Below are 27548 nucleotides of genomic sequence, written 5' to 3' on the forward strand. Positions count from 1 at the left end.
TTACCAGACATAGCACTGTAACATATAAACAAAATGGGTAAAGTTTCAGGATGACTTGTGAGCATCAGTAGAATGGAAAGCGCACGAGATTGGTGGTGTCTCATATACAATGAGGAAGCCCATTTGTCAGACAGCACCAAAACATCGATAAATCTCTAATCAAAGAATAAGGAAGTGTACTAACACAAGGAAATAGGAGTCAAAAGAATGGAAAGAGACGAATTATACTGTGTCGTCTCATTGATCAGTTCAGGAAATTTTGTGTTTTTGAAGATCGAGGCTCAGAACTCTTGTGCATATCAACAAATGATGTTGCTCTATCTAATGTAGCTCGAGATCTTGATGTTAGAAATAGGACCAATTTTGATGTTCGAAATACTCTTCAGATGTACAACGATGTTATCAATCACCCTGTATATCACCTGTAAATGGTGTTTACCCTTACTTAAGACAACTTTACAAATGTTCTTCCTTATTTATATTTTCTCTTTTTTAATTGTGGTAAGATAAACATTTTTGTTAAAAAAAATAGGAAATTATTTTCAACGACCGGAGGAAACACCGCATACAATTAGAGTTGAAAAGTCGGAATCATCCTAAATATCAACTGTAAATGGGTTTTAAAACTATAAAGACATCTCTATTTATCCTAAATTTAGTGATCCTTAACGCACAGTCGTAGTGACCGGAGCTCTAGAAATGATCAGGACAGTACAGGAAACCTAAAAGAAGAAGAGTGAAAACTGTTTTAAAAATATTTTTTTAAAAAATCAGCTTTCATCTCGAAAACAAAACCTTTATGACAGCTGAAATTCGGTGGTGCCACTCGGAACATAATCATTCAAATCGAAGCGCTCTTGCCTTCACACTTACCTCGCTCTACGGCAAATTCTGGAAGTAAACCGAACAATATTGGTACCGTTGGAAAGATAATTTTATACTCTACAAACTTGATTCGGGATATTCTTTCCATATCACAATTTATTAGGGAGATACAGGCCAAAAAAGGATATATCAAGGACAAAATATGTCAGTTTTTAATGTTTATGTTAAATTTTCCGAAACCTCTTTGGGTCTATTCAAATCATAAATAGACAAAATCGTAAAACACATCTTACAGATAAAACTGAAAAAGAAATTCATCAATATCTTCATTAGTTTCGGAAATATGGCCTCTTATTAGAAACGCTCATTTTCTTAATTTCAGTAGAGGGGAGGGGGTGTCCTGGGGAACTTCCGGCTCGTATCAAGCGACCGGCGATCTAGAAATGATCAGGATAATTTACTTGATGATTTAGGACCACCGGTTGCTTTTACTCTCTCGGGTTAAACGAAACCTAATAACCACGTGTTCTGCCTCCCGATTAAAATAAGTCTGGAGCTAATATTATAACGCTTGGAGTATGATTCTTGTATATTACAGTAAAAGCACAATAATACCTTTATATCGTTCTGTAAATTATAGCAAAGACATTGTCATTGCTATAATAAAATAGTTAGCATTATGTCAAGTGAAGATGGAGATCTGGATTAAACTCAAAGTGGTAACAGATATAAATATCAACTAATTATTTATGTCACACTGCTATTTCCATTAAAGGGAATTGTTATAAATACAAATGGTCAAGGGTATTCATTGTTGCTCATTAAAGTTTAAACAGAGTACTTCAATTTAAATTGGGAAATGCAACGAAAAATAGTAAAGGAAAAACGAATAAAGAGATTGAAGACGAAAAATAATATACTAGCCGAAAAGCACAACACTTTTCTTTTATTCTTACAAAACAAACTAAATTTCATAAAGCACCTAGGTCCATAGAACTAAATATTCATGTTTAGGGCAAAATGTTTGCTATCAGCTCTCTCATGTCTATATGGTTAACCCGAGTTTGATTCTTGGTGGAAGCTGATGTAGTTCGAATCCCACATTAAGCTGTAAGACCCTGTCTCAATATCTGTTATATAACTAACCTAACAAATATTTTTAATAATCAAAAGTAAATATATGCATGGTATCTGGTACCTGAAAGGTTAGGATAATTACACACGTTAAAATTATTAACGAATTGAAAGAGAAATATTTCAAAATTTTGTCTACTTTCTCATGAAAAGCCGCATTTATTGTACGTGTTTTAGAGTTAGAACCCAAAGGATAGATTCTGTTCTTATGTCTGAATATGTATTCCTTGTGATATCTATTCGCAGCTGATGGATATTTATCTATTTCCTCCTTAGTGACGAAATAAATACGTCTTGGTACGTGGTCGTCCTGTCGCGATTTCTTCCACTTGCACAGAGTTTCCTTCAATTTCATTTCTGGCAATAATTTAATGCTGAATCCAAATGGTTTATTTCTAATTCTTCAAACTGCTTTCCACTGCGTGATTACAGAACAAATTGTACTGAAGAAAATGTTTATTCGTTCAGCACTTATTCTAAATTAATTAGTTAAGGTACAAATGAATGAATTAGAAACATTTTCTACACGTTAATCAAGTTAATGCACTTTGCTTTTAAAGTATTGAATAGAAATATCGTCAGTTCGGATTTTCAAGTGTTTCTCGTAAACTAATATCAATTATAATCATTCAAAAGTAATTTGTTAACATCATAGGTTTATAAAGCATACTGCGACTCATTATTGATCTTAGCACAAGCAAACATTTCAAGTGATTCCTTCGGCCCTTTTGTGAAGAGGAAGCCCGACTATTATAAAAGTCAGACTAAACACACTCTTTGATAATTACTATTTCATGCATACTGATAGTAATAGGTGTCACTAAAAATCTAAAGTAAATAAATAAATACTGTAAAATCCCTAATGATTTACCGTTAATATATTTAATGTACTTTGAAACTTTTAGGTCGATCTGAAGACATTTTTTCAGTTCACGGTATTAACCTCTGCTATCCAGCATTTACTTTCTCCATTCCGGAACTTGCTTAATAATAACTTCATAGCGCCATTTTATAGTGTTACAAAAATATAATCAAATAATAAAGTAGTTAATCCCGTGTTCGGCTCCAGTTGGGCTAGTATGTTTAAATCTCACAGTCTCATAAAGCATCGGGACGCGAAGTTCTAAGTCAGCAAACAAGTAATTGTAACTACAGAATTATGTTCTAAACTGGATTTTACAAAGTACGAAAACATGTTGTCTATTAGTCAAGTTATATAGGGTGGGTGCGCTATATATGGAATACGTTCTTAATATGAAATACCAGACTATTTCGTCTACTATGTGCTGGCGCCGAGAAGACTTTACGTAAACTTGTACACAGTGACACCCTCAGTCTGCGCATGAGTGGTTTGTTGCCGAACGATAACAAAACATTTTCTTTTGTTGCAAAATATTTTTCTGAAGAACTTGAGTTTTTCGGACGTACCCTTCCAAGCTGCTGAATGTATGCAAAAAGGCATGTATTATCTTTGAGTTTGTGATGTTTAGATTACATATATAGTGTACCATAAGGGCATAAAGATTCAGCACACTGAGAACCACGTAAACGCGTGTAGGAAGAGAACTATCCAAAATAGCAATTTCCCTAATATGGAATACTAGCAGGATCCTAATATGGAATATTCCTAAATAGGTTCATACGTATGTGAACTAGAAGTGAAGAAGAATAACTGAATTGTAAGTTATATTATAGTCCGCGTCACTCGAATTGGCGTATGGCGTCAACCAATAAACTTGCAGTGCGCTGTTGGCAAACCTTCAGTGAGGTTTCTAATCATTCGTAAATGACCATAAATATGAACAAAATCAACTACGAAAGATTAAATTTCTTACTGAAGGTTTGAAATCAGCGCACGGCGAGGTTATTGGTTGACTCCATACGCCAAATCGAGTGACGCGGACTGACAGGCCTGACATATTATTTTAGACCGAGAGTCAGCGAACGTCTCCTAGTCGAGACGTTTGGCATTTGTGTTGTCTGTTTGTGTGTCTCGCGATAACTCCTGAACGCTTGAACCGATTTGAATGAAAATTTTATTTATTAGTTCAAATGTCCCAAATACTGTGTCGTCTACAGTGCAAAGTGAAGAGAACAGCACGACAGTACCGATTGAAATAGTGAGTCTGCTACCACAGCATTGCAGCATTGTGAGTCCAGAACTACAGCCACAGAATTGCAACACATTTGGTTGCAACCCAGGTGAGGCTAAAGTAGTTACGAGCACTCTACACAAAAATGATTTAGAAGCTGCCTGTACCTCATCACAACGGGCCTTTACCTCATCTCTGCAAGTAGTTAAAAAATGTTTAACTTTCCAAGCCCCTCCCAAAAAAATCCAATCGAAACAGCCAAAGATAAGGGCATCAAGTGGCTACAAGTTAGAAAGTTAATCTGAAGAGTCAGTGAGTGATTTGAATGAAGATCGTGATAGTTTAAGTGATCCTACTGATGATGAGGAATGTGGACATTGTGGTAAATTATGGTCGCTTAGTGCAGGGTAGGGAGATTGGTTAAAGTGGACACTTTGTAAAAGATAGTCCCACGAAACGTGTCCCATGAAAGAATCAGAAAAATATGTTTGTAGCCAGTGTTTTGCAAAGCAAAACTGAAATTAAAAATTTGGACGCCTTGAAAGACACTAATCCAGTATGTTTGAACTTTTTCTTTATATAGGGCATTTTTGTATACTTTATTTGTCGCACATAGTTTGCTTCCCCGAATATTTCGTTTTACAAGCATTTTACAAACATAGGCCTAATAATGAATAAGTCCAGTCAAGTTCGATAATTATCTTTGTACTACGTAGAATTCTGGTATTTCTGCTGTTTTATTTTTTGATTATCTTAAGAATGTTATGTAATTTTTGTTTACTTGTCTTATAGACCTAGGCCTATAGGCCGCAATGCCTACAACGCGACATTTGGATAATTCGAGCATGGGCACGATCACTGCTCAGACCGCCCATTCTGAGTGAGCTTTTCCCTTATTTTCCTCAGTCCCATCAGGCGTATGAAGAGATGGTACTTTTCTGAAGGCCGGACCGAGTCCTTTTCAATTCGTAGACTTATATTAAGGGCCTATGTGATTTCGGAGTTCGAGGCTTGAACACTTTATATGCTTCTTTCCTTGAACTAATATCTAAGTAAATTTATTCCTTAAATAAACAAATAAATTGCTCGAATGATCGCCCATGCTCGAGTTGTCTAAATGTCGTATTGTAGGTAGACACACACATTTGTTCTAGTATTCCATTTTAAGAACAGGTAGTGTTCCATATTAGGAGCGGGATGTGCCTAATATGGGAAATTGAGTTTCTTTCAATTTTGTAATATTATAAAAATCAATAATGTGGAACACACTTTCATACTTGTATTTTGTTTTGCAAAGGTACCACAAGTATTATAATGTATAATATTTTTATTCTGTAATACGCATTTCTGAGAAATGAAGAAGAAACAAAAACTATTCCATATTCGGTGCCTTTACCCTACTATGATACGCCATGAGGCTCCAACATTTCAAACAATGTAGAGACAAATAACGCTTGTGTTCCATCATTAGTATACACGAAAATGATCATATACGAGAAGGTATCAAAAAGCTCGTGCACTTACTTAAAAGGTGACGACCTATGAACCTGTCGAACATGCAGTATATAGTTAGGACTCGTTAGAACATTCTCTTTTTTAGGTAAATCAATGATTGACAAGCTTGAATCACGGAGCATCATTAAGTTCTTCCATTTTCAAGGGAAATCAGCAAAGTAGATCCACGAAGAAATTAAAGAAATCTATGGAAATGAAAGCCCATCCTATGAAATGGTATCCAACTTGAAACGGCAATTCCAAACTAGACACATGACCACCCCGGGCGTCTCTAGATCTGGAAGATTATATTTCACTGATGATGTCACCTTGACGGAGAAAGTTGAGATGATAATGGAAGACAGGAGGATAACCATTGAAAGTGTTATGGGTGCAATAGGTACGGGTTATGGGTATACCTGGAATATCATTCACAACCAGCTGCATCTTCAGAAAGTGACTGCTCACACCATTCCAGAAGAGAAATCGCGAAGACACTGCAAAGCTGTCAGGTGGTTGAAGAGGACTCCTTCGGCAGACTAGTGACAACGGATGAAAGTTGGGTTTATCTTTATGAATCTGAATCCGAAACAAAGGAAATAAGCAAACAATGGAAACACTGTTTCTCCCCCATCCTCTAAAAAGCACATTACAGAAGTCTGCCGCCAAAGTGATGATTTCCGTTTTCTGCGACTGTGAAGGGTCATCATGGGAGATTACCTACCACAAGAACAAACTATTACTAGTATCTATTACTGCTATCTCCTGACTAAGTTACGAGAGAAACTGACGAAGAAACGTAGTAGATTGGTCAGAAAAGAGGTGCTGTTGTTGGCAGACAATGCACCAGTTCGTTCCGCCCATGCATCCATGATGTAGGCAGTGGAACTAGGTTATGAAATATTCCATCACCCCCATACTTACCGAACCTAGCCTACCAAGTGACTTCTTTTTTCAGAAATAAAGCGTTCACTCAGAGTACGCCCTTTTAAAGTAGGGATAACGTCATTTTTGAGGTTGAAGTGTGCTTTGAAAGCCAAACTACAGACTTTTACAAAGGTAGCGTACGGAGAGTGTAAAACCGCTGGCAAAAATATGTCAGAGTGTTATCAGAGTTCTCTAGAGTGAATTTCTTCTAGATAATTGCACTAACTTTTTGATACTTCCTCGTAACTCAGTTTCAGTGTAACGCAACTTAGTACGCACCAATCAAAATCACAAATTATTTAGTCGACACTAACCTCTATTGGAACATAACGCTGGGGAGTTCATTACCTAAAACGTATTAATTAGTGATATATTGTAGCAGAATATATTTTGTAAAAGAAATAGGCAACCTTGAGCAGAATGGAACGTGTTTTCCCTAACAAAGAAATCCTGGATGTGTACCTGTCTATCACTGGTCTTTAAGAGGAACCTTTAGAATTAGTATTGGTTCAGAATAATTTCCTATTAATTCATGTAATCCTATACTACTAACTATATGGCCTACGGAACTTGGAGGTTCAACGCTGCGTTAACAAAACTCTCCATTGACTTCTGTCCTTAGCCTATTGGATCCAGTTTCTACTTTGTGTTCCTATTTCTGAGAGATCCATCTTAATATTGTCCTCCCTTCTGCTCCTAGGTCTTCCTAATGGTCGTTTTACGATTGAATTTCCAGTTAAAACTTTAAAAGTGTTCCTACTTTCTTCTATTCCAGAAGCCTACACTACACATTACATAAAATTTTCTTCATATAAGAAATAGTTATTTCTTTGTATTGGATCATCAGGTGCTTTTTTTCTTAGTACTTCAATATTTAGTTCTGAAGTGAATGTTAAATTCTCCATCCTCTTGACAGTTCCATATAATTTACAAACCATCATATTTTAAAAAGTTGATGCAGGCACTTAGACGTTTAAAAAAATTATTTAAAAAAAATGTATTGCAAAAGTGTTAATTGTTTAGTTAGTTGGCTTGGATTAAAGTTTAGCATCCTTTTCACCACCGAAGCTATTTGAGAGGTGGACATAAACCTTAAGGTGGAATCCAAACCACATGAGCTCCCAGCTGTAACCGAAGAACCCTGTCTCCAGTGCAAAAACCAAAAACTAGAAAATTGAATATTCTAGAAATCCCCTTCCCTTTCCCCCTTTAGGAGCAAAATTTTCGAACGTTTTAATATGTGTTCTCTCACTTTTAATGAAGAATTTATACGACGAATTTCTCGCCTCTAGCATAAGCGAATCTTCATTCTGAATAAAAAATCAGATATTTTTGAATACTATAGAAATTTCGATCTTACCCCCTTTAAGAGGGTAAATTTTCTAAAACGCTGAAACACGGATTCCCTTATTTTTAATTAAAATTTTGTACAGCAAATTCTGATTAATCTAAACTACAGCACTCTCTGAATAATTAAGCGGAAACTTGAATATTATAGAAATTAGATTAGGAACCCAATTTTTGAAAAGGTTGTTAAACCTATTACATTATTTTATAGTAAGAGTTTATATATTGAAATTCACACCTCTAGCTTAAGTGAATTCTCACGTTAGACAATTTATGAATACTATACAAATTATCCCCCATTTTCCTTTAAGAGCGGAATTTTTGAAAATATGTTTTCAGTTACACTTAAAACTAATGAAAAGTTTGTGTATCGAGATTCATTTCCGTAACTTTATGCATTTGCGAGACACTCTATTTTAAAAAAAAATGTTAGGATACGTATTGAAAGATAAAGAAGCCTTTCTTATCCCACGTTTCAATGACGAAAGATGTTTTCTCTCCGAATTGCGGGTCTTTAGCTATAGTAGTATGGATCGGATGCTGATGAGTGATTCATTGTATACTTTTATTTAGTTGTAAAGTGTAGCATTTTGGATAAATTCATTATTTATATCTATACAATAGATTCCAGGAAAGGTGAAAGAAAAGCAGAAAAGAAATAGTAAACATCCACATCAGCAGATCGCCAATGAGATGCAGGAACTTTAATTTGTTACCTCTTAATTCAGGTACCTGCTTAATTACCTTACGATGCTGAGAAAATGTTAGTAATCCTAATGAGAAAGGACCAAGGACACTCACACCGAATTATCCCAAATTAATTTCAGTAGTATTTTTAAAATGAAAACTGACATCAACTTTCTTTTTTCTTTTTTTTCATACTCCCAAGTGCACCCACGGATAGTAAACTTTCAGCCATATGCTAACGAGGTAGAGGTCAAAAAGCTGAAGAATACCTTATATAAGAATTGACTGAAACTTTATATAGGGTTAAACCTTCTGGGACGTAAGGTGTTTTAAACGTGAACGTACAATTTCGAACACACCTAATATATCTATATAGATAGATAGATAGATAGATAGATAGATAGATAGATAGATAGATAGATAGATAGATAGATAGATAGATAGATAGATAGATAGATAGAGATCCTTCGTGGCTGAGTGGTTGGCGTCCATGCCTTTTCCGTGGGAGACCCGGGTTCGATTCGCGGCGCGGGCTCGTGTGGTCCGGATTCCACGTTAATTAGTAAGTCAGTCTCATATAGCCTCGCTGCTGAAAAAGACGTTAAACTCAAAATCAATTCAACTCATATATATACGAGGTATGTTCGAAAAGTTTCCTATAACATATTTTATTACTTATTGTATATTTTAAGCACTGGTCCCTACAAAGTAGTTTCCTGTACCGGTAATACATCGTTCCCAATGTTTTATCCGTTTTTGGAAGGCCTCCTGAAGACACTTTCTGGGATGGTGCACAGGCCTCTTGTTGCATTATTCTGAGTCTCGCCTATGGTTTGTAAACGATGTCCTGTCAAAGTAATTTAAAGTTTGGAAAACAGGGAAACGTCTTTTGGGTTTGGTCCTGAGAATAGGATGGATGAGGCATAACGGGAATCTGATGTTTTGTCAGATTACTGCAGATGAGGATCGAAGCGTGAATAGGGCATATTGGCACGGTAGATCATCCATTCTGGTTTACCCGCAATTCAGGCCTGTTCCTGCGCACAACATTTCTCAACCACGCTAAATTGTCCTGGTACAAGTTTTTGTTTACAATGTGACCACTTGATACAAATTCATGATCGACAAAGCCTTTCCAATCAAAAAATACAACCAACATCAGTTTGATCTTTGAGCAAGTTATGCGGTTTTTTTTTTTTGTTTTTTTGTTTTGTTTTGTTTTTTTTTTTTTTTTGTTTTGTTTTTTTTACCGTGCAGACTCTGAATGAATTGAACAGTCTCCGTAAATGTTTTTCCAAGTTTGTAAGCAAAATTTCACACACACACACACGTTGCTCTTCAAAACTCTTTTATTGTTACCGTATCATTAATCCGACGAACGGCTTTTGCATGTGCTCACGTCAGGACTGTAGCTCTGAGACTACGGGTCATAGCGGAATGAGTCATAGTGAAACGAGACAAATGGCAATTTCCTTCTAAACAAGCCCCTAGGTGCGCTTAATAGCTGCAACATGTTCCGTCTGCGTTTTAGCGCGCTGTTCTAAAAGCTATGTTTCTTTTGAACACAGCTCATGTATATATAGGGTAGGTGCGGGAAAATAAGCCATGTTAAGGATGTTGGATTTTTTTATGACCTTAATTTCATGAAACACAAACATAAAGACATGTGCGTTGCAGAATATTCTTTTCCATGTTTAGGAAAAATGTGGAAATGATGCGACTTACTTCTTTTCTGCACCCTAGGTAAAAGAGAAAACTGTTACAAAGTGGCGTATTTGCCAACACGTGCAGGTAATTGCGCCAATTCTGGGATAATACTAGACACTTGTAATAAATCTTGCAACTGCTTATATCGTTTGTATTATACGAACTCAAATATAGTAGAAATCGCCAAACTTCTACACGACAAAGGATACCGCCTTAATGGATGTTACTAGTTGTACCGTTAGGTCATTAGGATGTTGATGTTGCTCAGCTAGGTCATTAGGAGTTGATGACCTGACCGTTACGTGGTCGGTATGGTTTGGAAAGTGGTTGTCCTCTTTTCTTTTTTTGGCTGTGCTTACGTGTAAGGATCGTTTTAGAAAGTTCCTGTTTCTTTTTTGGCTGTGATTACGTGTGTGTACCATTGGAAAGGTCGTGTCCTCTTTTTTGAGTGTGTATACGTGTATGTACAGGAAGTATACTGGATATTTTTAAAAATAATAATGGAAATTTAAATTTGAATTTTAATTGGTTCGATTTGAATTAAATCTGCTGATATGTTAGTTAATTAGAATATTGTTACATATGATGAAACGTTATTCTGTATCACTTAGTTTCGTAGCAGTGATTAAATTAATAATAATATTGAATATATTTACATTATTGACATTGAGATGAAGACCCGCGTTCGAATCTCGTATTATACAGAAAAATGGAAACTTGTTGTTGTTGTTAATTATTTTATTCTCGCGCATGTATACTAAAATAAGATCTTGAAAAAAGTATATAGAAAGTGGGAGGAAACCATTTTATAAAAGGTATTGAAAAAATATATATTATAAAAGTTTATGTGGTGGATGCTGAGAATGAACCCGGGACCCTTAGCACCAGAGGTGAACGCTGTATGATGGGTGGGAAATATTTATTCATGCGGGAGATAGGAAATTTGTGTGGATTGAATAGTTTATTTATTTATTTGTGAATATTTATTTTTATTGATTTTGTTCCTGGCTTGTAGTTAACTCAGTTCTTACACCATGTTTCTAAGTTTGAAATGCGGAGAGATTGAATTGTTCTTCCGTCTCTCACAGAGGCTATCTTAGAAATGAACACTCAGTTTTATTTTTTGCAAAAGGACTTGTTTCCGGGTAGACCTATACGCGCTTTCCCTTGCCCCCATTAGAGGTCTGAGTGGCGACACACATAGTTATACAGTGTCAATGCACTTTCTACTTTTATTTCCGCTTTCTAATATGTACTGAAATATCCTCCATTAACTATGATTGACATCGTGTTAGTTATCTGCAGTGATGAAGATAGATAGATAGATATTTATCGATTGGGAACATATAGAACCATTTCTATCCTCCCTTCACAAGCTGTTATGGACAAACACATAAATGTATTTTTGGCGATATCTGATCTTGACAACGTGAAAGTTTTACTTGTAACCATTTCCTTAATTAGTTGAGAAAGTCTGTATATTTCAGAACCGTACGATGTATTTTAGGTCCTACATGACCCAATGGCGACACTTTGTCCTGAATGATGAAAAAACGGTAGCTTTCCCTACCTCGGTTGATGAACTTGTAAATAAGAAATTTTTAGATTTCCTGATGGAGGACCGAACACTGAATAATTTGATCCTATCGATTTTTAAACATGATGAACGATGTTATCGGACATGCTGAGTTTATTTATAATTAATGAAAAATGGTTTTTGAAAACATGATGAAAAGATGATAGAGGGGGGAGCACATTGAAATGCCTTATAAATACTACCCAAATAAAGATGATTATTATTAATATTTACCTAGTGCACGAGTGCATATTGAAAAAGTTTATTTGTTCTTGTGTCTGTATTGAAGTTCTTTTGGTCTTTGATTCTGACAGTTAGAAGGAAGTTTGATTTTTAAGGTGAGAATCATTTAACCTTTTTTAAATGCTAAAGTTGCTTGTATTATTCACTTAATTATAATGGAAGTTTTTGACTAATTATTTTCCGAACCACACGAGCTGGTTTTGAAAAATTGAATTCGGGATTATTTGTGTTGTAAGTCTATCTGGAAATAAACCTAGGACCATTTTGTAATAAAGGCAAAAGGGTTAGGATTTGTGACAAACCGGGACCAGTGGAAATGTAATCTGATTTTTTAATGCTAAAATTGCTTGTATTATTCACTTAATTATAATGGAAGTTTGTGACTAATTATTTTCCGAACCACACGAATCGCATTGTAGGTGTACTAGGAAATAAACTTGGGATTATTTGTGTTGTAAGTCTATCAGGAAATGAACCTAGGACCATTTTGTAATAAAGGCAAAAGGGTTAGGATTTGTGACAAACCGCGACCAGTGGAAATGTAATTTCCATTTTCTATTGCCAAAGTTATTATTATTATTATTATTATTATTATTATTATTGTAGGAGTACATATTTTGGGGGAGGGAGATGAGATATTTTACTTAAGAATATATGAATGAATGAACATTTGTAAAATGAATATACTGGTTTTTTCTCCCTTAAGAACCGCCACTATGATTTTACCAATGGCTAAAGACGAACCATTTACTTGTAGTTTTATTTGGTTAATTATAGTGTGCTTAATTACAATATGTTTGATTGATTTGTTACGAATTTTAACTGTAATACATATTATTACACTGATTGTGTACTGAAATATGATCACTTTACACTTTAAAATCAGTTATATCCGATATATTTTTCCACTACAGACGGGGTTGAACTGAACTATGATGTAATTTAGAATTTTGCCGATAGATGTCATAAAAGTACGCTTGGTAACATAATGATAATCTTTTAGGAAAGCAAATGTTTGAACACATTTATATATTGGACTAGGACTAGTATTCGAAGAAAGAAAGAAAAAAGTTCCAGTTTTGGGGGAGGGAACCCACTGTCCTAGAGTTTTTGTAACTTATATGTGGATGCCTAGTACTTTTTTATTTACATGTTTTAATAGTAAATATTACTGAATGTTAGTTATTTGCGGGGTGGTACTTTCATAACGCACACAATAGCTTTAATGTTAAGAAAGAGAGAGAGGATGAAAATTTTACGGGTGGAGCCCGCCCCTAAATAAAATACATTTGTTATTGAAGATTGTCTTTTGATTTTGAAAACTTGTTGTGTATTCTCAAAGTGAAAAAAAGAATTATGTAGGGCTATCCGTAACATGTCCCTCCAACTGAGGGAGTATTGCCCCTTAGTTAGGGTTTACCCTTAGATTTTAACAGTATTAAAAATATATTAAACATGTATTATATTAGAGCAAAATGAAATTATGTACGGTTATTCGTAGCATATCCTACAATTGCGGGGTTTTGCCCCTTAGTTAGGGTCCCCCGTAGATTTTAACAGTATTAAAAAAATAGATTGAACATATATTATAGCAAAAGGAAATTATGTATGGCTATCCGTAACATGTTCCTACAATTGCGGGGTTTTGCTCCTTAGTTAGGGTCCCCCGTAGATTTTATCAGTACTAAAAATAAATTGAACACATATTATATTATAGCGAAATGAAATTATGTATGGCTATCCCTAGCATGTCCCTACAACTATGGGGCTTTTGCCCCATTAGTTAGGGTCCCCCGTTGATTTTAACAGTATTAAAAATAAATTGAACATATATTATAGCAAAAGGAAATTATGTACGGCTATTCCTACCATATTTTTCCAACTGAGGGTGTGTTCCCCATTAGTTAGGGTCCCTACAATTGCGGGTTTTTTTTCTAAATAGGTAATTGTATACTGTAATAACATGATGATAATTATGTCTAACTGAAGGGGCCTATGTGTTGGTGGGTAGGTAGGTCCTCCTAGGGTTTTGTAACACATTGAACGTGTAGTAGATTACTGATAGAAGAAGCTATACCCCACAAAGTATGTTTTATTAACAGAACACAATTGCGAGAAGGGTTTATGCCTCACAAAGTATGTTTTATTAACAGAACACAATTGCGAGAAGGGTTCATGGTACTTATTTAATGCTATTAGTAGTATTTTACGGTTTAAAAAAGAAATATAGCATACTTTATCTTTAAAATATAGAAATATATTCGGGACCATTGATGAAATACGTCAACACGGCACACGGGCTAAACTGAACTAAGGTCTAATTTAAAATTCTTCTGACAGGTGTCACTGTTAGTGGTAGTGGGAGAACACTTGATAGAACATAATATAACCTGCATTTGATGTGTACGCTTATCATTTTTCTTACGTCAGCGTGCGTTAAAGATCACAGAGAAAGCTTGACTGATTATTAAACCTATTTTAATAGTATTAAATAAAGTACATTGGATTATCACTATATTTATTGAAGCCTGTTTTATTGCAGATATTGAACCTTTGCTAATCATTGTGTGGTGCTAGCAATCGCATTGAAACACCCAGACATTAAAAGTACCGAGCCAGAGTCGAGATTTTTCTTCTTTTTTGTTGATTTGTGAACGAACAATTAAGCCTTGAAAGGTGTGTATTTCTTATGATTATTGTGATTTTTTTTTTAAAAAAAAGAAAGAAATTATATACTTTCTAATTGTACTTGAGTTGTATTTAACCAATATTAATGAACAGAGAGAGAATTGTTCTTTATTTTTTTTAAAAAGAATAAATTACAGCTAATATAAAGTGAATATATTTACTGATTTTTCATAAATTAAACAGATTGATTTCTATTTACATATCAATAATTAATTAAAGATGATTATTTTTTTCTTTTATATGATATTATCATGTGACCGTTGCTTAAAAAGAAGTATTTATTTGATCCTTTTATTAAAGTGGACCTCATTACTCAAAATAGTTTTTCTTTGTTTTATTTTTAGATGGTTTTCTTCTGCCCAGCTGAAGAATTAAACCTTATTGAAGAAATCTACCTGCAGGAGGTCTTGCGCGGTCTCAACGATTACCCGAGGGTTTTTAGTACCTGGAAAGCCATTATGGAGCTTTACCGGCTTGGCCATAGAGGATCGGTGAGATGCGAGGCCATATTGCGGACCCTTCGTGCTTTTGAAGGTAATGATAAACTATTTCTCCAGCATTGCGTAAGCAGTGCTGACATAATAGATTTATTTGTGTATGGGTTTTTCCGTAGGTATGATACTTACGAAGCGGCGCAGGCAAAACTTTTATTTATTATCATGTGGGGAAGGTCAGGTGGATAGGATAAATGATACAGAGTTATCTGAGTCTTTTGATTTTGGCACGCGATTTGTTTTGGAACCATGCTTAATCCCATCTCAAAATAATGCCATAGTCATGACCCCTCAAGAAACTCATAACTTGAGTCCTAATAATTTCAATCAATTAACGAATGAAGATTTAGCTTTTCTAAATGATAAAGCTGATGGGATTGGCAATCTAAATTCCGTTGAAATACCAATTGAAGAAGAAATGAGGAGATTGGTTGAAAATGAGGACAATGCTGTGGTTATACTCACGCAACAGGTCCAGGGAGAAAATCCTGTATACAATCCAGCTCAATACTGTGTACAGGATAATCATGACTATGGGAACCAAATGATTTTTTCTCCTCACCCTGGACCGTCATATGCTAGTGTTCCACCAATGGTTGGACATGGCGACATGAACAAGAATAGTACAAGTAGTACTACTGGTAGTCCTAATAGTGGTAGTACAAGTGGTAGTAGTAGTGATAATAATAATGGCGGGGATAATCAAAGAAATAGTAATTTCAAAGTTGTAAGACAAAGCAGACAAAGGTTTCGTAAGTTTCATCTTACGGGATATGAAATTGCCGTCAGACTTGTGGGTGGTGAAAGGAACATTAATAACCCAGAGGCCTATATTGAAAGTTTAATTGATTTTGCGTCGGAACATATGATCTCCAATGCACGCCCCATGGACTACATTGGTTTATACATAGAAAGTAGTAATAGTACTAATAACAAGCCAGTGTATGTGCCGTTTAGAAGAAGGGGCAATTTCTCTGCTAGAACAGTCCTCACTTCAATCAAACGTGTATTAAATTCGAAGGAAGTGTTCCTTTTAGGGCAAGAAGTTTTGTTTCGATTTCACATAGGTGAGAATTTGCACGGACAAGGAAGAACTAATGCAATGAGTGCTGTTCAAAAATATTGCAAATACCAAGATTACTTGGAAAAGGGATTAATTCGCATTGAAAATAAGAATATGTACTGCCTCCCACGGCCATAATATATTGGATAACAAAGCATACCTCAAGTAGTCAAGTTTTATGTGATTTAAGAACAAGAGAGTATGATAGTTGGATTCTTAAAGCAGAAGTTCTCTGCGAGATGGCAGGTGTTAACGTTCAAAGTAAGCAAGATTGTGACTTCTCTTATTTGGAATCGTTTCAAGCATATTTGAAAGGAGAGTATCAAATCTTGGTTTATGAGGAGATTGAAAAGAATAATCGGGAATATATAGTACGTTATCCGGGAGAACATGCAGAAAATAAGATTTTTATCCTGTATCAAAGAGGTAACACTATTGGTCATTTCGAACCCATTCGTAATATTAGAACTTTTCTCAAGGCATGGAAGTATTGTTATTATTGTTTGGAAGCTTATGATGAAAAGTCACGTGCACACAAGTGTAAAACTCGTTGTACTTTTTGCGAACATACTCACGAACGGGACTATACTGCAAACAGAATTAAATGTAATGCATGCAATAGAGAGTTTGCTGAGGGTATATGTTTTAACAACCATGTGGCACGTAATAAAACGGCTAAATCCGTATGTGATAATGTAAAGCTCTCCATCGATTGTGGTATCATCTTTGATAAGAGAGGGGGGAAATCTGATCACATGTGTGGTGAACATTTTTGTTCAACGTGCCATGCGTATGTTGATAGAAACCATACATGTTTTGTTCAGAGACAGCGACCTGTTCATACGAAAAGGTTTATGTACATCACCTATGATGTAGAGACGATGTTGAAGGCACCGAATGAGCGCGGTGAAAGGGAACATGAAGTTGTACTGGTGTATTGTCATCATGTTTGTTACGCCTGTATAAGGAAAGGTATCGATGAGCCTTGTAAAACGTGCGGTGACAATATTGGAAATCGTTCGTTTTCTTTTAAGACAATGACGGATTTTATTAACCACGTGTTAGTAGAACGTCCTGTCTTTCAAAAGATTGTGGCAATTCCCATAATGGATCCCGATACGATGGCCTCCTTTGTCTTAGAACTCTAATAGAAGACCAGCATATTGTACCTAATGTTCTTATCCAGGGTCAAAAGATTTTTAATATTAACATAGGTAACCGTATCTTTTTCAGCGACTCTTTCCTTTATATTGGTATGAAATTATCTAAATTGCCGAAAACGTTAGGCCTTAGTCAAAATTTAAAGAAGGGAGATTTCCCATATTTGTTTAATACTGAAGAGTATCAAAATTATGTCAGTCCCTACCCTCCGCTTGAGTACTACGACCCTGAGGGGCGAAGCACAGAAGAAAGAAAACAACTGGAAGCCTGGCACCAAGAACGTGCGGAAAGTGGCGAGGAGTTTAACCTCCAGAAGGATATGCTGGCTTATTGTGAAAATGACGTTATAATTCTAACAGAAGCGGCCATTAAGTTTAGCGATATCATTGAAGAGAAAACGGAGAGTTAGCAATGTTTCATAACATCATCCACCATTGCAAGTCTTGCAATGCGTACATATCGTACCTTGCACTTACCGGAAAATACTATTCCTATCATTCCCGCGTTGGGATTTCATCATAAGACCAAGTAGAGTACAAAAGCTATGCAATAGCTTATGGATATGGAAGACCAATTAGGGACAGAAATCCAGCATGCTAGGAGAGGTGGGGAAAAGTATATTGGTAAATACAAGGTCGATGGATGGCACTAAGGACTCAACGCTGCCTTCAACTTTTATGAGTGTTATTTCCATGCCTGTCGACTTTGTTTTCCCTTTAATCGTGACGCGGTTTTGCACGATGCTCAAGACTCGTACAATACGATGGAGAAACAATATGAGCAAACCATGCGGCGGCGTAGGTAACTGAAAAGTATAGGTGTAAACCTATATGAAATATGGGAATGTTCTTGGGACAATAAGGTAAAGACGGACAAGGAAGTGCAAAAGTTTGTTCAAAAACGTTGTACTAATATGAGTGATTTTCTTATTCCTAAGAACTGTTACAATGGTGGTCGCACGGAGGTCTTTCGTTCTTACGTCAATTGTGCGAGTAATGAGCGAATTTATTACGCCGATGTAACTAGTCTTTACCCATGAGTAATGGCGAGTAAACACATGCTGGTTAAATCACCTAAGATTTACACGGGGCCGGACTTTCCAGATGTGGAAAGTATTCATGGTGTAGTTAAATGCACAATCCTGCCCGCACAGGACCTCTATTTTCCGGTGCTCCCATACGTTGCGGGAGGTCGATTACTTTTAGGTCTTTGCCGCACATGCATGGAAGAAGAAAACACTAACGAATGTACCCATAGTGACGCTGAGTGTGCTCTCACAGGAACATTTCGCACTCCAGAGTTACACCTTGCTCTTAAAAACGTTACAAAGTAATCGATATACATGAAATATGGGAATTTGAACTCTTAGATCCTGAAGAGGGGAATTCAGGTGGGCTGTTTGGGACCTATGTGAATTCCTTCCTTCAGATGAAGCAGGAAGCCTCTGGTTTTCCTGCTTACTGTACCACTGAAGAAGACAAACATAAATATATCGATGAATATTATGCCCATGAAGGCATACTATTAAATTATGATAATATTAGGATGAACCCGGGATTGAGGCAATGTGCGAAACTATACCTCAATTCATTGTATGGAAAGTGGGGCAACGTACAGACATGTCACAGAGTATAATCGTTAGTGATGAGTTCACATTTCTTAGGTATTTAACTACGGCAAGGTATGAGATTCAAAGTGTGGTACCAATTGATGATGATCATATCATTCTTACATACAGAGACATTGAAAATGAAAACTTTCCGTTAGAGTTTTCGAATGTGATACTAGCCGCATTTATTACTTCGTGGGCTAGACTTAGACTTTACGAACTACTGAGGACTGTAGGACCTGACAGAGCTATCTACTGTGACACTGACAGTATAATGTACCTACAGAAAAAAAAGGTCCCCTTGTTACCGCTCGGAAACTATTTGGGTGATCTAACAAATGAAATTCCTGAAGGTTGGGAGTTTACAACCTTTATAGGTCTAGGCTGTAAAAATTAAGCGATGCGGCTAACAAATGCCCAAGGGGATGTTCGAGATATATTCAAAATTAGGGGGATAACACTAAATGATAGGACCTCTCAAAAAATTAACTTTGAGAGTTTCTATAAATTAGTGTCTGGACAATTAGAGTCCACAGTAATAGAAACCCAAATAGCATCGTTCGTAGACCGGGCTTCCGTATCTTTAGCTGTAGAGAGACAAAGACACACCGTGAGGTCAACAAAAAACGAAAACGTGTTGACGAACCTGACATAACTGACAATGAACCAATACAAAAACGTGCAAGTGTACCTTACGGTTATAGACCCACGAATGAGTAAATGTGAGTTGTATGAATGTCTCTTTTGTGCAATGAAGCCCCCGAACAATCATCGATTGTAAAAATATTTATTTTTTAATTTATTTCTAATTTATTTTAATTTATTCCTAATTTATTTTTTTATATTTTCGTTTGCTGTGCAAACAATATATAAACTAGTCATTTCAAGCTTTAATCTGATATCCCAGTGATTTTTTTATTCATTTCGTTTGCTGTGCAAACAATACATAAACTAGTCATTTCAAGCTTTAATCTTTTATCCCAGTGATTTTTTTATTCATTTTGTTTACTGGGTAAACTCTGCCTTTGCCTTTGTATTCTTTCGTTTCATTGGAAACTCCTTCATAAATTGATTGTGAAAATATTTAATGTATGAGTGTGAGTGTGTATATAAAGCAGAGTCTCTATTGTATGCATTCATTTGATTACAAGATGTTAAAGTTTCAACATCCCTCTACTATTTTAATTGCTGGTCCTTCAAGGGCTGGTAAAACTTGTTTTGTAAATCGTTTACTTAATGAATGTGATCAAATGTTTAGTATAAAATTTAATGATATTGTTTGGTGTTATGGTGCAGTAATACCAAAATTAGATGCAAATGCAAAAATACGTTTTGTAGAGGGAATACCTGACATGAATAATTTTGAAATTAAAGAAAATTCATTATTAATACTTGATGATTTAATGTCGGAAACTAATGGCGATGTTGCTAATTTATTTACAAAGTATGCACATCATAAAAAGTTAACTGTAATATTTATTATTCAAAATTTATTTCCAAAAGGAAAACATGCACGTGATATTAGTTTAAATGCACATGATATTATAGTATTTAAAAATCCACGTGATAAATTACAAATACAATATTTAGCAAGGCAAATTATGCCTCGGTATAGTAAAGAAGTCGTGAGTGTATTCGAAGAAGTAACACGGGAGCCTCACACTTATTTATTATTTGACTTGACACAAAAAACAAAGGATGCATTGCGAATACGTACAAATATTATTCCGAATGAAATTATGCATGTGTACGCTAACGTAAAAGACATGCATACAGAAATTTTTGTTTAGTCTGCATCAAGTTCCAAACAGGGTGGATTGATTTAAATCAGTCTGATTTAAATCGCGATTTAAATCAAGATTTAAATCACTTGATTTTTTAAATAAAAATCGTTGATTTAAATCGAATTTCGAAATAAATTAATTTAAAGTGAAAATATGTAAAATCCCGTTTCTGTTCTGGTATTTTGATTATAGAAGTTAATAATCATAATACAATGAGACTCAAATGTAGAGTATAGTGTGAAAACAAGTGTCATGCAGAGGATGATTAGGGAAAATCCCGTTTTGAACAGGTAACGGAGCAATCCTGCTTCTTCTTTTCGTAACATTGGGTTTGGGTTTTAAAATCGTTAACTATTCCAACGGAGAAATCACCATCGACATTTAAGACGAAAATTCTTTTGGTGCGTGCTTGTTTGTTTCCAGTTAATAGGGCGTATTTGGAGTGGTTCTATCCCCTCTCCAATTTTCTTTTCTTTCTTTCTTTCCATCTTTTTTGTTAATTTTATAACTTTAGGCGAAATGTATGTATTTCATGCAGCAAGCTAGTTTTGAGTTTTTTAAAAATAGGCCCCTGCCAAATATCAGTAACTGTTGTGAAAAAAAGGGTCATTTTGATAAACGTTGCTGTACTTTTTCCTTAATGCTTAAGCTTTTAAATTATATTACCTATTTTTAGGTGATAGAGTACATTCTTCATTATTCGATTTAAAAATACCAATAAGGCTTTTTACTTCGTTTTCTTCAAGACTAGGGCATTTTAGAACACATTACGTATGCTTTCATGCCTTTCTGCGTTGAAGCATAGTATGTGAAAACGTCATAAATTTAAGATGTTTTTTGTTATACGTATTATTATTATTTTTTTGGCGGGTTACATTTTGCATTCAGAAGTCTGAAATTTAGCACACTCGTTCAGTGCACCCCTTAATAATTTTCCAATGTTTTCAGATCTCTGCGTGGAAACAGCGAGGTCCAGAGGGGCAAAAATGTTTTTTAAAAAAATTATATTTTTAACAAAAAATAGCTTTTTTCGTGATTTTTTCGCCTCAGATGGAGACATATGAATGGTACCGTTTGAAAGGCTGTTCTACTCTGAAGAAAATGATGTACGTACTATGCTCTTAAGATAAATAGAGATGTTTCAGGAAACTTACCTGAGATCCTGTTTTATACGGGAATCTGGGGTATTTGGGGAATATTATTTTTCGCAGGCTTACTTTTGGACCTACAAGATTTAAATTTTGCACATTTACTCAGTGCACCCTTCAGTATTTTTCAGATTTGTTTCAGATATCTGCCTTAAAACAGGGGGAGGGGTCCACAGAGGTAAAAATTTAAAAAATATATTTTAAAGAGAAAATTTCTTTTTTTCGTGATTTATCCGCCCCAGATACATGATGGAGAGATTTGAAAGGTACCGTTTGAAAATGTGTTTTATTCTGAAGAGAATAATGTACAAATCATGATCCTAGGATAAATAGGGATGTCTGAGGAAATTTTTATATTACATCCTGGTCATCTGGGGCATTGTGGGAATGTTCTTAGCTTATTGTTAAATAGTTTCCTCACCCTTACTACTCAAGATAGAAACTTGAGATTTTGTACACACATTTAGTACACCCCTTAGTATTTCCCAGTTGATTTTGAGATCTGTGCGTCAACACAGGGGAATCCAGAGGGGACCAATTTTTAAAAAAAAAATAAAAAGAAATGCCGATTACTCTCAAAATTTCTCGCTTCAGGGACATGATAGGGAAATGTAAATGTTACCGCTTCAAAAGCTGTTCTATTCTAAAGAAAGTGATGTATGTATCATGATCCTAGGATATATAGGGATGATGCTGTACCTACTTGACTGAAAGTCTATAATTTAACTTTAAAACGAGCCATAATTTAAAAGGGTTAAGAAACATTGTTTGGGATTGATATAGGTTAACGATTGGGGATGATTCAAATTTCAACCCCAATACTTTCACTTAAATGGCATAATGGCATAATTAGCATTTAATACTAATTTCTAATGCTTTTTCTTGTTCTCGACTTGTATTATACGAGAAGAAAAATTTGATTTAAATCAAAAAAATAGATTTAAATCAAAAAAATCAACAAAAATATTTTTTTAAAAAATCATGATTTTTTTCCACTCTGGTTCCAAACAAGACAGCAATACTTCTATTTTACCATTTTTATCAGACATTTTACAATCAGTACCGAAAACACTTCGTAGGAAAACAGATCTATTATTAAAACAGTTGACAAGTTCTGATAAAATTCAGTGGGATAAGTCTGGTATTGTACGTTTTCAAGGAAAAACAATACTAGGTTCAAATATTATAGATTTAATAAATGATGTAGTTCGTAGAAGAAAATATTCAAGAAATCCTATAGGTATTCATGAATTTAAAAATTTATTAGATCTTAATGTTCCTAAAGAATTTATTGGTACACCTATTAGCACACCAGCATCAAAAGTGAATAGTAGTAGTAGTAGTAGTATTAGTAGACAACGTATTCGTAAAGTAAGAAAATCTACTAGTCCTGCAGTAGTTACTAATTTATTTAAACAGTAGAAAGAATATAGTATGTAAAATGACAAAATTATAAAAATATTTTATGATTATTCAAATCCTGATTCTTTATCAAGTATAGAAACATTACAACGCAAAACAAAATTATCTAAAAAGAAAATTAAAAATTGGTTAGCTTCTCAAGATGCTTATACATTACATGCACCAGCTCGTCAAGTTTTTGAACGTAAAAAGTATTATGTTAGTGCGCCAAATGAAACATTACAAATGGATTTAGCAGATATGCAAAATATTGCAAAGTTTAATAATAATTATAAATATATATTATGTTGTATTGATATTTTTTCACGTTATGCATATTGTATTCCGTTAAAAACAAAGAAAGGTCCTGAAATGGTAAAAGCAATAATTAAAATTTTTTAAAATTTCAAGTTACCTGTGTTTAACGTACAAACAGATTTAGGCGGTGAATTTTATAATCGTCATGTAAAACAATTGTTTAAAGAATATGAAATTAATCATTATAGTGTTCATTCCGAAATTAAATGCGCGTTAGCAGAACGTTTTATACGTACATTAAAAGAAAGATTGTATCTTTATTTTACTGCAAAGAATACTTATCGTTATATTAATGTATTAGATCAAATTGTAAAAAATTATAATCATTCATACCATTCAAGTATTAAAATGGCACCTGCACAAGTAAATGATTCCAATGTGAATCAAGTGTGGGAAACATTATACGGGAATAAAAAGAATAAAAAGAATATAACATTTAATTTAGACCGGGTGATTATGTACGTGTTAGTAAGTATAAACATATATTAGAAAAGGATATTTACCTAAATGGTCACAAGAAATATTTATTGTTGACAAATGTATTAAGGCAGATCCTGTCACTTACAATTAAAAGATTGGAACGGTGAAGAAATTAAAGAAATATTTTATGCACAAGAATTACAAAAAGTAATTTTAAATTCAAAGAAAATATCTCATTGAAAAAGTATTAAAACGTAAAAAAGGGTGGATGTATGTAAAATGGTTAGGATATCCATCAAGTATGAATTCGTGGATTAGATCAGATTCTATTCAGTCTGCAAAATGAATTCGAACTTTACACACGACTTTTACGTTACTCTTCCTACAAATGCAAGTAGCAATCTTTTTAATAATAATACATCATCATCATTTCGAGTTAAATTGGCACAACCTATTGATTTAAGTGATGGGGAATGGGCTGTTGCATTAATACTAATTAATATTCCGTGGAGTTTTTACAATGTTGGTGAAAATGAAGAAATTATAATTACTAGTGTTATCGATGATAAAGTTGAACGCTACCATGTTCCAATAACACCTGGATATTATTCATCAATTGAATCGATTCTACAATTAATTCTTGAAAATGTTCGTATGTTACACTATTTACAAAATAAAAATCAAGTTGTTATTAAACATTCTTTAAAATTAGAAGATCAATGTATGATTGGTGTTACACCAGGATTACAACAGATTTTTGGATTTATTAATGAAAATACTCTTGATGTTAAAAATGTTATATACACAAAAGTTAAAAATGTTGATTTAATATTAGCACGTGGAAAATTTTCATGTGATTTAGATTATAATATTCCCAATACAATTAATGTTTGCATTGATATTGTAAAACAACAACAAAATATAGGTCCATTAGTTGGAAAACTTAGTGTATATAATGTACAACACGGTCATGTAAAATATTTTGTGTTTCACACACCACATTATGTTAAAGTTGAAAAGAAATATTTTGATACAGTTGATATCAAAACTTAAAAGATGAACACGGGTTAAAATTACCATTTCGTTTTGTAACTTCAAACCTAACACTTCACTTTAAACGAAAATGATTTCTGAAAGTATTGATGATAGTTTTTACATTACGTTAGTTTCAAATGCTAGTACAGATGTATATCCTACAAATAGTCCAACACATTTTATTAATCAATTAAAAATAATATTTGTTTATCAGAATCCGATTGGCATGTAGGATTAAGTGAAGTACATATTCCATTAGCATGTTATAATGTTACCGCGGGTGAAAACGTTATATGGTACAAATTTAAAAATGCAGAACCTATGAAAAGTAAAATTCTTGTTGGATATTATCCATCCATTCATCATTTACTAGATGAATTAAACGCAATATCGAGTTTTATAAGATTTAGTTTTTCAAATGTTGTACATGTTGAATGTGATGAACGTGTAGAATCAGTTACATTGTCGCCTACATTAGCTTTATAATTAGGTTTTTCTGAAAAATCAGATCTTGTAAAAGAATCTCATGGATTCAAACAACCATACATAGATATCGGATATCCACATCAATTTTTTATTTATACAGATATTATACAATATCAATTTTAGGTGATACAAAAGCACCATTATTACGTATAGCAACAATCTCTGATATTAAAAACGGAAAAGTTCAAACAATTACATTTGAAGATATTCATTATATGCCACTTGCAAAATTTTGTTTTAACACAATTGAAATACTATTAAAAGATCATGCAGGGCGAAATTTACCATTTCGTTCTGGGACACTGACCGTAACACTACATTTTAAAAGCTCTCCTGCATCTTCTAAATAATAATAATAATAATAATAATAATAATAGTAAAAAATGAGAGCAAGACGTGTTACTTATCACCGTGGACGTGGAATACCATATTTTTCAGGACCTGTATATCAAAGGGGACATGGTATAGGTAGTTTCTTTAAAGGATTATTTCGTTTTGCTTTACCATTTCTTAAACAAGGTGCAAAAACTGTAGGACGTCAAGCATTACAAACCGGTATGCAAGTTGCGGGTGATGTATTAGAAAATCGACCATTTAAAGAATCGGTTCGTGCGCGTGTAAAAGAAGCTGGTAATAGTTTAAAGACAAAAGCAATTAATAAAGTTGGGCAGTTGCTAATTGGTAACGGCAAGAGACGGTCACGCAAGAGGAAAGCTCCTGCAATTGTAAAGTTTGGACCACCAACAAAACGTAAACATATACACGATATCTTTTCATAATGGCGCTCCTAAATTCAAGTACTTTTGAATGTTGTACCAATGAATTGGATATCTTTTCTATACCAATGACACAAACAGCTATTGAAGCAACTACAAATGCTGAATATCGTCCTATTTCCACATTAACCTCAGAAGGACCTATTGAATTTGTTATTCCTGGAGAAACAGGTGAATTTATTCATCCTGCATATCTATATCTTTATGTACGTTGTAAAATTACTAAAGCTGATGGTACAACTTTAGCTAATGATGACATTGTTGCACCCGTAAATAATTTCTTACATTCTTTATTTAGTCAAATTGATATTTCGTTAACTGATAAATTAATTAGTTCTTCATCAGTATCTTATCCTTATCGTGCATACATTGAAACATCATTAAATTATTCTTATGATGCTTCTCAAACACATTTAGCATGTGTCATGTGGCATAAAAATACTGCAAATAATTTTAATAAATTAGATAATACAAATGCTGGTTTTCAAAAACGCGCTAATAAGGTGAAAAATAGTAAATCTTTTGAAATGTATGGACGTCTTCATACTGATATTGTAAGTTTAGATCGTATGCTTCCTAACAAAGTAAGTTTGCGTGTAAAACTACATCGTAGTAAAGATAATTTTTGCTTAATGTCTCCTGAAAATACAAGTTATAAAGTTGCACTTGAGGAAATTATTCTTCATGTACGACGTATTGATGTAGCTGCAGATTTAGCTATGCAATTAAATACACGAATGGGTTCGGAAACAGCCAAGTTACCTCTGACGAGAGTGGAAACAAGATCTTATACTATACCTGCACAAGTAAAGTCTTATACCATTGATAATCTTTTTCTGGGTAATGTTCCTAGAGGCCTGATTATTGGTTTCGTCTCCAACACAGCCTTCAATGGGAAATCATAGCTTAATCCCTTTGAATTTCAAAACTTTAACGTTAACAAACTGCAATTACAAGTCGGTTCAAAATCATTTCCTCCCAACCCCCTCACTCCTGATTTTAATAATAATTTATACCTTCTAAGTTACTATACTTTGATTTCAGGTACTGGTATATATTATCAAAATTATTCACATACTGTTACTCTTGATGAGTATCCAAACGGATATGCTCTGTATGCTTTTATCCTATC

At 34.3% G+C, this 27548-nt stretch overlaps 1 protein-coding gene across 2 annotated transcripts in view; it reads left to right on the top strand.

The window, feature by feature from the left end:
• LOC145668078 (uncharacterized) overlaps positions 1-27548 on the top strand; it is a 213471-nt gene that overhangs the window by 127596 nt on the left and 58327 nt on the right. The window lies entirely within an intron of this gene.

Source organism: Thermobia domestica, chromosome 13 (assembly GCF_964235325.1).
Source record: "Thermobia domestica chromosome 13, izTheDome1.hap1.1, whole genome shotgun sequence".
Classification (NCBI taxonomy): Eukaryota; Metazoa; Arthropoda; class Insecta; order Zygentoma; family Lepismatidae; genus Thermobia; species Thermobia domestica.